We start from the raw sequence: 8,959 nt of genomic DNA on the forward strand, positions 1-8,959 counted from the left end.
CTAGTCATATCTATATTCTATATTATATTAAATGGAGGAACCCCTAATTCAAAAAGTTAAATTACTTAAATGACCTTCTAAAATTTAAATACGAAAAACACTAGCTTAGCGACAACCCAAACGAAAAGACGCTACAAAAGTTGGGAGCAACTTATCGAAACAGTGGCAGCCTTTCATTTGGCAGAATGCATATCTGCTTCGTAACATCCGAAAGAAACCCACGAAAGTTTAGAAAAACAGCGTCAAAAGTGTTCAAGAAGCACAATTCAGAAAGCACTATGCATATAATTTCATGTGGATGACTAAAAGCAATTGCTGTGGATCTTAACAACGAGCTCCCATGTACCCAACTCCCTTCCATCAGTGAATCCCCTGGCAGCCTTTCTTAGCGGGTAAGTTCAGAAAGGAAAAGTACCTTGCTCGCTTTAAAGTTGTTCGCTTAGGAAATCCAATCCCTATTTTATGTTTCCTTCACGCTTCAATTTATTTTTCTATCAATAGTCAATTATAATTAGAAACTCTACGGTGTGAGTTTGGCATAGCATACTGGCACCAAGTTGGAAAAAGGAGGAGAACTATTGTAGTTGGTTGATGTCCAGCATAATATGGAGTGATGCTATTATGCCATAGTCAGTGGCGGATGCAGAATTTGTACTAAAGGGGTTAAAAAAATAAGTTAAAAAATTTAAAAATATTGGGGCCAATGGGAATTGAACTAGTGATTCCACAAAGTTTTTGAACCCCCTTAGACTACTAAACTATGCTTTTGGATTATGTCAAGGGAATTCAAAACATAATATATAGAGGTAAAAAATATATTTTGTCTTATATATACAGTGTAGTTTTTCGGCAAAGGGGGTTCGGGTGAATCCCCTTCCGCCCCTGGCCATAGTATGCAGATTGATTTATCAATAGTCCGTTAAACCATATATTCTTTGATCCTGATCATAGAGATTAGAGAGCTGAACATCTAGAGGAAAATTTTAAACTAATAAAGGAAGAAAAATATCCTTCTGCTAATAGATTACAAGGAGTAGGGAAGGCTCAAATTGGAAGCAATGATGGCCGCTGATATTCAAACTTGCGCGCTGCACTTAAAAATTGTGGCCTCTTGATTGCCATCCATTCCAATTAGTGATTAATATAGGAAAGATTCTTTCTTTATTCCTATTGTACTGCAGGAAAAACTTGATTGCAACCGAACAAGCACCATGCCAATGTTTTCTCTCTAACTTATTAATAGAGTACCACAGATCTCCCTTTTACTATGGATTTTATATTGTGACACAAACTAACATGTACGAATATTAAGAAGATTTGCAAAGAGATGACAGTTTATACTTGGCAGTACAAGAATGGAAACAGAAACACCAATCATACACCAAATTTGGAATTAATGATCCACGACTACGGATTTCTCTTTGTCTCTCGCAATTTATTGTAGGACTTCTTGCAGATTTTTCGAAAAAATACCGAGTGAGCATCAAGTCTTTTGTAGCCATTTCCTGAGGTAGACATAAAACGTCCCCATTAGCCGGCACAACATCATGCGTTTTGGCATCAAAAAGTTTAGCAGGAAGATATCGACTTCAGGGTGTTGATTGAAGAAGAAAGTGGCAAAATCCATCCATCTTTTTTTACTTTACTCATTATTTAATTATTGTCCTTTGTGATTTTTAAAATCTTATTTCTACAAATGTTAAGATAGATGTTACACATGAAAATTACACTTCAAATATTTAAAGCGTGTATGTGCTTGGCTTAGGATTAAAAATTCATAGTAAACTTAATGTCTAATATTATTTCGAAGAACTAGAAATGCAGGCAAGGTTAATGAAAATTACAAACAACTTATTTATTTTGCGCATGTTTTGATGGCACTAAAGTTTTCTCAATCCAGATGGACTTGCACTGATATGTGTTTAAGGAAACAAATAGTTTTCTCTGACTGTATATGGTCGAAACCGGGCTCATCTATTACATGACGGATCGGAACTGAAATGTGATGGATTGAAGATCGACCCCAAGTTCCATCGAACCAAAGAACGAAGTCAGAACATACGTCTCCAAGATCTTCGAGCCCGTGACTCCGGAATTGATCTTGATTTCGAACAAGTTCGAGAAAACATTATCGGACCCAATAACGGAAGGCTGAAGTATCCGCAACTGGTCGGACGTCACGGCGGGAATCTCAGCATGTATCAACAAGAGACCCACTAATTAGCAAATCACAAGATTTCTTACTTTTTATAGAATTGTACCTAAAGCAGGACTCCCCTACTATATAAAGGGGGTCTGATTCTTTGTAATAGACATGGTAACACGCATCCTAAAAGTATTATAATATTATTTTCTTTCTGCAAGCTACCGTTCTTCTGTATTTGACATTATTTGGATCATATTCAGTTCGAGTGAGGTCTATTTCTCAAGGCTATAACTGTTCAAATCACACGGTTTGAATTTACTTTATTATTGTTTGCTTTACTTATAGTTCAATCTATCGCTTTGTGTCAAATTAATCCACGTATCCTTAAAACCACTTATAAATTCAATTGTTATCCGATTTTGAGGGTAAACAGTTTGGCGCCCACCATGAGACTAAGGATAATAGTGGTTCTTTGATACAAATTTTCATAACACACACTATTTTTCACTTGTTTTTTAAAGTGTCTTTGATTCCAGGCTAAAATACAAAAATGTCAAACTCACAATCAGCACCTATGCATGTTGACAACGAGTCCGGTCACCAAGGTGAAAATAATAATATAGCGCCCGGTAACGAGATACCGCCTGCTGATCCCATTGGAATTCCGATCGCAGATCCGATCGACGCTAATTCACATGTGGCTATCGATGCAAATTTGCCTACCAACCCCAAAAATAACGTTCGTGATGGAGCCCGTTCGGTAACCCGGAACATACAAAACATTGAAGGATACAGGATCAACTAACGAATGATCTTCTAAATGTTGCAGGCTCAACAGGCGGCGATAGCTCAGTTACAGAACCAAAGTCGTGCACCAAGCAGGGCTGGGCCAGATCCTCCCCGGGAAGTCACCCGCATGGATAAATCGGTCGTAGAAAGGTCAAACGAACATGAATCGGGGGCTAGCTCCGAAATTATAAAGATGCTTGAGGAGCTGACAAAACAGATAGAATCAAGGGAAAGGAAGATCGAGGCTAACAACAAAAAAGGTGAAAACTTACAATTCTAGGGTAGACCAAATCCCAGGAGCACCTCCGATATTGAAGGGCTTGGATTCTAGGAAGTTCGTACAAAATCCCTATCCTCCGAGTGCGGCTCTAACGCCGATCCCCAAAAAATTCCGCATGCTTGAGATTCCTAAGTACAACAGAACGACTGACCCAAATGAGCATGTCACTTCATAATTTAGAGGATGATGAGATCAAGTCCGTCTTACTGAAGAAATTCGGAGAAATCTTGTCAAAGGAAGCCATGATATGGTATCACAACTTACCCCCTAATTCTATTAACTTATTTTCTATGCTTGCAGACTCTTTTGTGAAAGCACACGCTGGGGCTATCAAGGTCGAAACTAGGAAATCAGACCTCTTCAAAGTGAGGCAAAAGGATAATGAAATGCTCAGAGAATTCGTATCTCGATTTCAAATGGAAAAGATGGACCTGCCACCGGTCGCTGATGATTGGGTTGTTCAAGCTTTTACTCAAGGACTTAATATTCGAAGCTCGGTGGCTTCACAGCAGCTGAAACAGAACTCAATAGAATATCCGACTGTTACATGGGCCGACGTGCATAACAGGTATCAGTCGAAAATTAGAGTCGAAGATGATCAACTCGGTTCCCCTTAGGGGTTTGTTTATCCAGTCAGAACCTTTGACAGAGTCAAGAAAGAGATCAATCATGAACAGAAGCCAAATAGGGATAGGTATCAACCATATAAAGCAGATCGGATAAGCAGCGGGTCCGGGCGAAACCCCATGGGAAACGAAAGGAGGAACGACCGAGGTAAAAGAAGCCGGGGACTTCTAACCAAAAATGGCCTCGACAGGTCTAAAGACACACCAAGGCTATCAGAATACAACTTTAATAACGATGCAACCGCCATTGTATCGGCTATCGGGCGCATCAAAGATACCAAATGGCCTCGATCCCTATAGTACGATCCAACCCAAAGGGATCCTAACCAGATGTGCAAATATCACGACACTCATGATCACAGAATGGAGGATTGTCGACAGCTGAGAGAGGAAGTAGCTCGTCTATTCAACAATGGGCACCTTCGGGAGTTCTCAAGCGATCGAGCTAAGAATCATTGCAGGAATCGGGATTCTAACAAACAGACAGAACAAGAAGAACCTCAACACGTCATTAACATGATCATCAGAGGAGTTGATATCCCACAGGGGCCGATGTTGAAACACAACAAAGTATCCATTACTAGGGAGAAACGAATTCGGGACTACATATTGGAAGGAACTTTATCTTTCAATGATGAAGATGCGGAAGGTATCGTACAACCCCACAATGATGCACTGGTAATATCTTTACTAGTAAATAATATTCGGGTTAAACGTGTGTTAATTGATTCAGGTAGCTCGGCCAAGATTATTCGATCGAGGGTCGTGGAATAGCTCAGTTTGCAAGACCAAGTCGTGCCTGCAGTTCGAGTTCTAAATGGATTCAACATGGCTTACGAGACCACTAAAGGCGAAATAACATTACCAATAAACACCGTCAGGACCATCCAGGAGACCAAATTTTATGTGATCGAAGGAGACATGAGATACAATGCTCTATTGGGAAGGCCATGGATCCACAATATGAGGGCGGTGCCTTCGACGCTGCACCAAGCATTCCCAACACCTGATGGAGTTAAAACAGTCTACGGGGAACAATCGGTTGCAAAAGAACTATTCGCGGTTGAAAAGGTGACACCGGCATCTACAGTTTCAACATCGAAGGGCCCAAACCAGGTAGTAAAAAATGGGGCAAAATAGCAATCACTGATACCATCTTCGGCAGATTTGGACAAACAAGGGGAAGTCGAGGATGATGATTACGGGATTCCCAGATCTTTTATAGCCCCCGATGATTTCGACGCCACTAAATTGACGGTCAAGAAACTGGAACAAGTTATATTGCGAGAAAACTTGCCCGATCGAAAGGTATACCTGGGCACGTGGCTAAGTTCCGAGCTCAGGAAAAAGCTCATTCAATTTCTTATAATTAACGAAAACTGTTCGCTTGGTCCCACCTCGATATGACAGGCATCCCACCGGAGATAACCACTCACAAGCTGAGCTTGGACCTGAAGTTTCATCCGGTTAAACAAAAGAGGAGACCCCAGTCAGAGATCAAGCATGCTTTCATCAAGGATGAGTTATCTAAACTTTTTAAAATAGGGTATATTCGGGAGGTCAAATACCCGGATTGGTTAGCAAACGTAGTGGTAGTCCCTAAAAAAGGGAATAAATTAAGAATGTGTGTAGACTATAAAGATTTGAATAAAGCATGCCCCAAAGACTCTTTTCCTTTGCCCAACATCGATCGTATAATCGATGCCACGGCCGGCCACAAGACCCTCAGTTTTCTCGATGCCTATTCCGTGTACAACCAAATATGGATGGACCCGGGTGATCAGGAAAAAACTTCCTTCATCACTAAGTATGGCACGTACTGTTATAACGTAATGCCATTTGGATTAAAAAATGCAGGTGCCACATACCAACGCTTAGTTAATCGTATGTTCGAGAAACAAATAGGAAAATTATTGGAGGTTTACATTGACGACATGTTAGTTAAGTCTCTGCAAGAAGAGGACCATTTAAGACATTTGCAGGAAACATTCAGTATACTGAAGCAGTACAACATGAAGTTGAACCCAGAATAATATGCGTTTGGAGTAGGGTCGGGTAGGTTCCTCAGATTTATGGTATCCAATCGGGGAATCGATATCAATCCTGATAAGATCAAAGCCATCTAAGATATCATGGTCGTGGACAACGTAAAGGCCGTGCAAAGGTTAACCGGGCGAATAGCCGCCCTGGGGTGATTTATTTCGAGGTCATCCGACAAAAGTCACCGATTCTTCGCACTGTTGAAGAAGAAGAACGACTTTTCGTAGACCTCGGAATGCCAACAAGCTTTGGAGGAACTCAAAAGGTATTTATCGAGCCCGCCCCTACTTCACACACTGAAGGCGGACAAACTACTGTACTTGTACTTAGAGGTCTCAGAGATAGCGGTAAGTGGAGTCATAGTTCGGGAAGAACAAAGTACGTAATTTCCAATTTACTATGTTAGTAGAATCTTAGGTGAGGCCGAAACTAGGTACCCTCACCTGGAAAAACTGGTGCTCGCTTTGTTAAGCGCCTCTAGGAAGCTAAAACCGTACTTCTAATGTCATCCCATATGTGTCGTAACTACTTACCCATTGAGGAACATTATGCATAAGCCCGAACTCTCGGGCCAACTGGCCAAATGGGCCATAGAAATAAGTGGATACGATATTGAGTATCGACCTCGGACCGCGATTAAGTCTCAAATTTTGGCAGACTTTGTGGCCAACTTTACACCGGCCCTAATATCCGAGGTCGAAAGAAAGTTGTTGATTAACTCAGAAACTTCCTCGAGAATCTGGACCCTCTTCACGGACGGCGCCACAAATGCAAAAGGGTCCAGACTTGGCATCCTATTAAAACCACCAACAGGTAATATAATTAGACAATCTATTAAGACTGTGAAATTGACTAACAACGAGGCCGAATATGAGGCCATGATTGCAGGCCTTGAACTAGCCAAGAGCTTGGTGGAACAAGTGATCGAAGCCAAGTGCGACTCCCTCCTTGTGGTAAACCAAGTCAATGGAACATTTGAGGTCAGAGAGGAACGAATGCAAAGATAATTAGACAAATTACAGGTGACATAACATCGGTTCAAAGAATGCACTTTGCAACACATACCTCAGGATCAAAACAGCAAGACCGATGCCCTCGCGAACTTGGGGTCATCGGTCAAAGACCACGAGTTCAACTCGGGAAAAGTCATATAACTTATGAGATCAGTAGTGGAAGAAGGCCATGCCGAGATCAACTCGACGAGCCTAACTTGGGACTGGAGGATTAAGTACGTAGAATATCTCAGATCCAGTAAACTGTCCTTGGATCCAAAAGAGTCGAGGACCCTGCGTACAAAGGCGGACCGATTTAGCGTATCCAAAGACGGAACCTTGTTCAGAAGAAAATTTGATGGCCCACTTGCAATATGTCTAGGGCCAGGCGATACCGAGTATGTTTTGAGGGAAATCTACGAAGGTACCTATGGAAATCATTCGGGCGCCGAATCGCTGGTTCGAAAAATAATTAGAGTTAGTTATTATTTGATTGACATGGAAAAAGATGCAAAGGAGTTCGTTCGAAAATGTGATGAATGCCAAAGACACGCTCCGATGATCCATCAACCCGGGGAGTTGCTCCACTCGATTTTATCACTATGGCCGTTCATAAAGTGGGGAATTGACATTGTTGTCCCTCTTCCATGGGCAACCGGTAAGGCTCAATTTATATTATTTATGACTGACTATTTTTCTAAGTTGGTTGAAGCACAGGCGTACGAGAAGGTCAGGGAGAAGGAAGGCATCGACTTCATTTGGGACCACATCATATGTCGGTTCGGAATGCCATCAGTAATCGTATGTGACAACGGAAAATAATTTATCGGCAGCAAAGTGACCAAGTTTCTCAAGAATCATAACATCAAATGGATCCTGCCAACACCGTATCACCCTAGTGGGAACAGACAAGTCGAATCGACCAAAATAACATACTCCAAAACCTCTAAAAGAGGTTAACCGACGCCAAAGAAAAGTGGAAGGAAATCCTACCCGGAGTCCTATGGGCATACCATATGACCTCAAAGTCCAGTACCGGGGCCACCCCATTATCATTGGTCTACGGCGCCGAAGCTCTAATACCGGTCGAAGTTAGAGAGCCAAGTATCAGATCCCGATATGCAACAAAAGAATCAAATGACGAGGCATTGAATACAAGCTTGGAACTGTTGGATGAAAGGCATGATGCCGCCCTTGTCCGATTGGCTGCCCAAAAGCAACGGATCGAGAGACATTACAACAGAAGGGTCAACCTTTGATACTTCAACAACGAGGACTTAGTGCTAAGAAAGGTCACACTAAAAACCCGAAACCCGAGCAAGGGAAAGTTGGGACCGAACTGGGAAGGACCGTATCATATCGTCGAAATCACCGGAAAAGGATCCTACAAGCTCGTAACGATGAACAGTGAACAACTACCAAGCAATTGGAATATAACTCACCTAAAATGATATTACTGCTAAGGTACGACCCCATTTATTTTATTTTATTTATATTTCGGGCTAACAATTGCAGGTGATCGAAAAGGAGCAGTACAAAGTTTTAGGTCTGAAAGCACGCGTTGCACTCTTTTTCCCTTGAACCGGTTTTGTCCCAAATGGGTTTTCCGGCAAGGTTTTTAACGAGGCAACAATGGATTGTGCTAACTTAGAATCAAAGACCCATCACGAATCAGTGTCGAAGATCACATTAACAGTATCCGTAGCTTCTCTCTATGATCAACTTCGAATACTAGGGGCATTACCCTCGAATATCGACTTTAGCAAGGAAATTACTTCGTGATGGAAGGGTCTCGATAGGTAGGATTTATTGTAAGGGCCAAACGGTCAAACGAACTGTGCCCGCATAGATTGCTCGAGCCCTAGCATAAAGCATGTATGCATGCATGACTGTTTTACACAAGAATAAAGAGAGGTTTCTTCCTTGTAATCATCTTGTCTTTTAAAAGTTTCTTATTTACATTTCTTAAGGAATTCCCTGCTTTCGATCCCCTAAAGGTAACGAGCCCAAGGGCTGCTTTAACCTGAGATCGAACAATCACTCTCTCACTCGGGGATTGCCGTCCGAAAATAAACTCGAACGGTAC

At 41.7% G+C, this 8,959-nt stretch overlaps 1 long non-coding RNA gene across 1 annotated transcript; it reads left to right on the top strand.

Moving 5' to 3' along the window:
* The first annotated feature begins 220 nt into the window (after positions 1-220).
* LOC104095682 (uncharacterized) lies at positions 221-2,437 on the top strand. Its single transcript, XR_686172.3, has 2 exons — positions 221-392; positions 1,901-2,437. It is a non-coding gene; the product is annotated as an uncharacterized lncRNA (long non-coding RNA).
* Positions 2,438-8,959: the final 6,522 nt, after the last annotated feature.

The sequence above is a fragment of the Nicotiana tomentosiformis genome, chromosome 8 (assembly GCF_000390325.3).
Source record: "Nicotiana tomentosiformis chromosome 8, ASM39032v3, whole genome shotgun sequence".
NCBI lineage: Eukaryota > Viridiplantae > Streptophyta > Magnoliopsida > Solanales > Solanaceae > Nicotiana > Nicotiana tomentosiformis.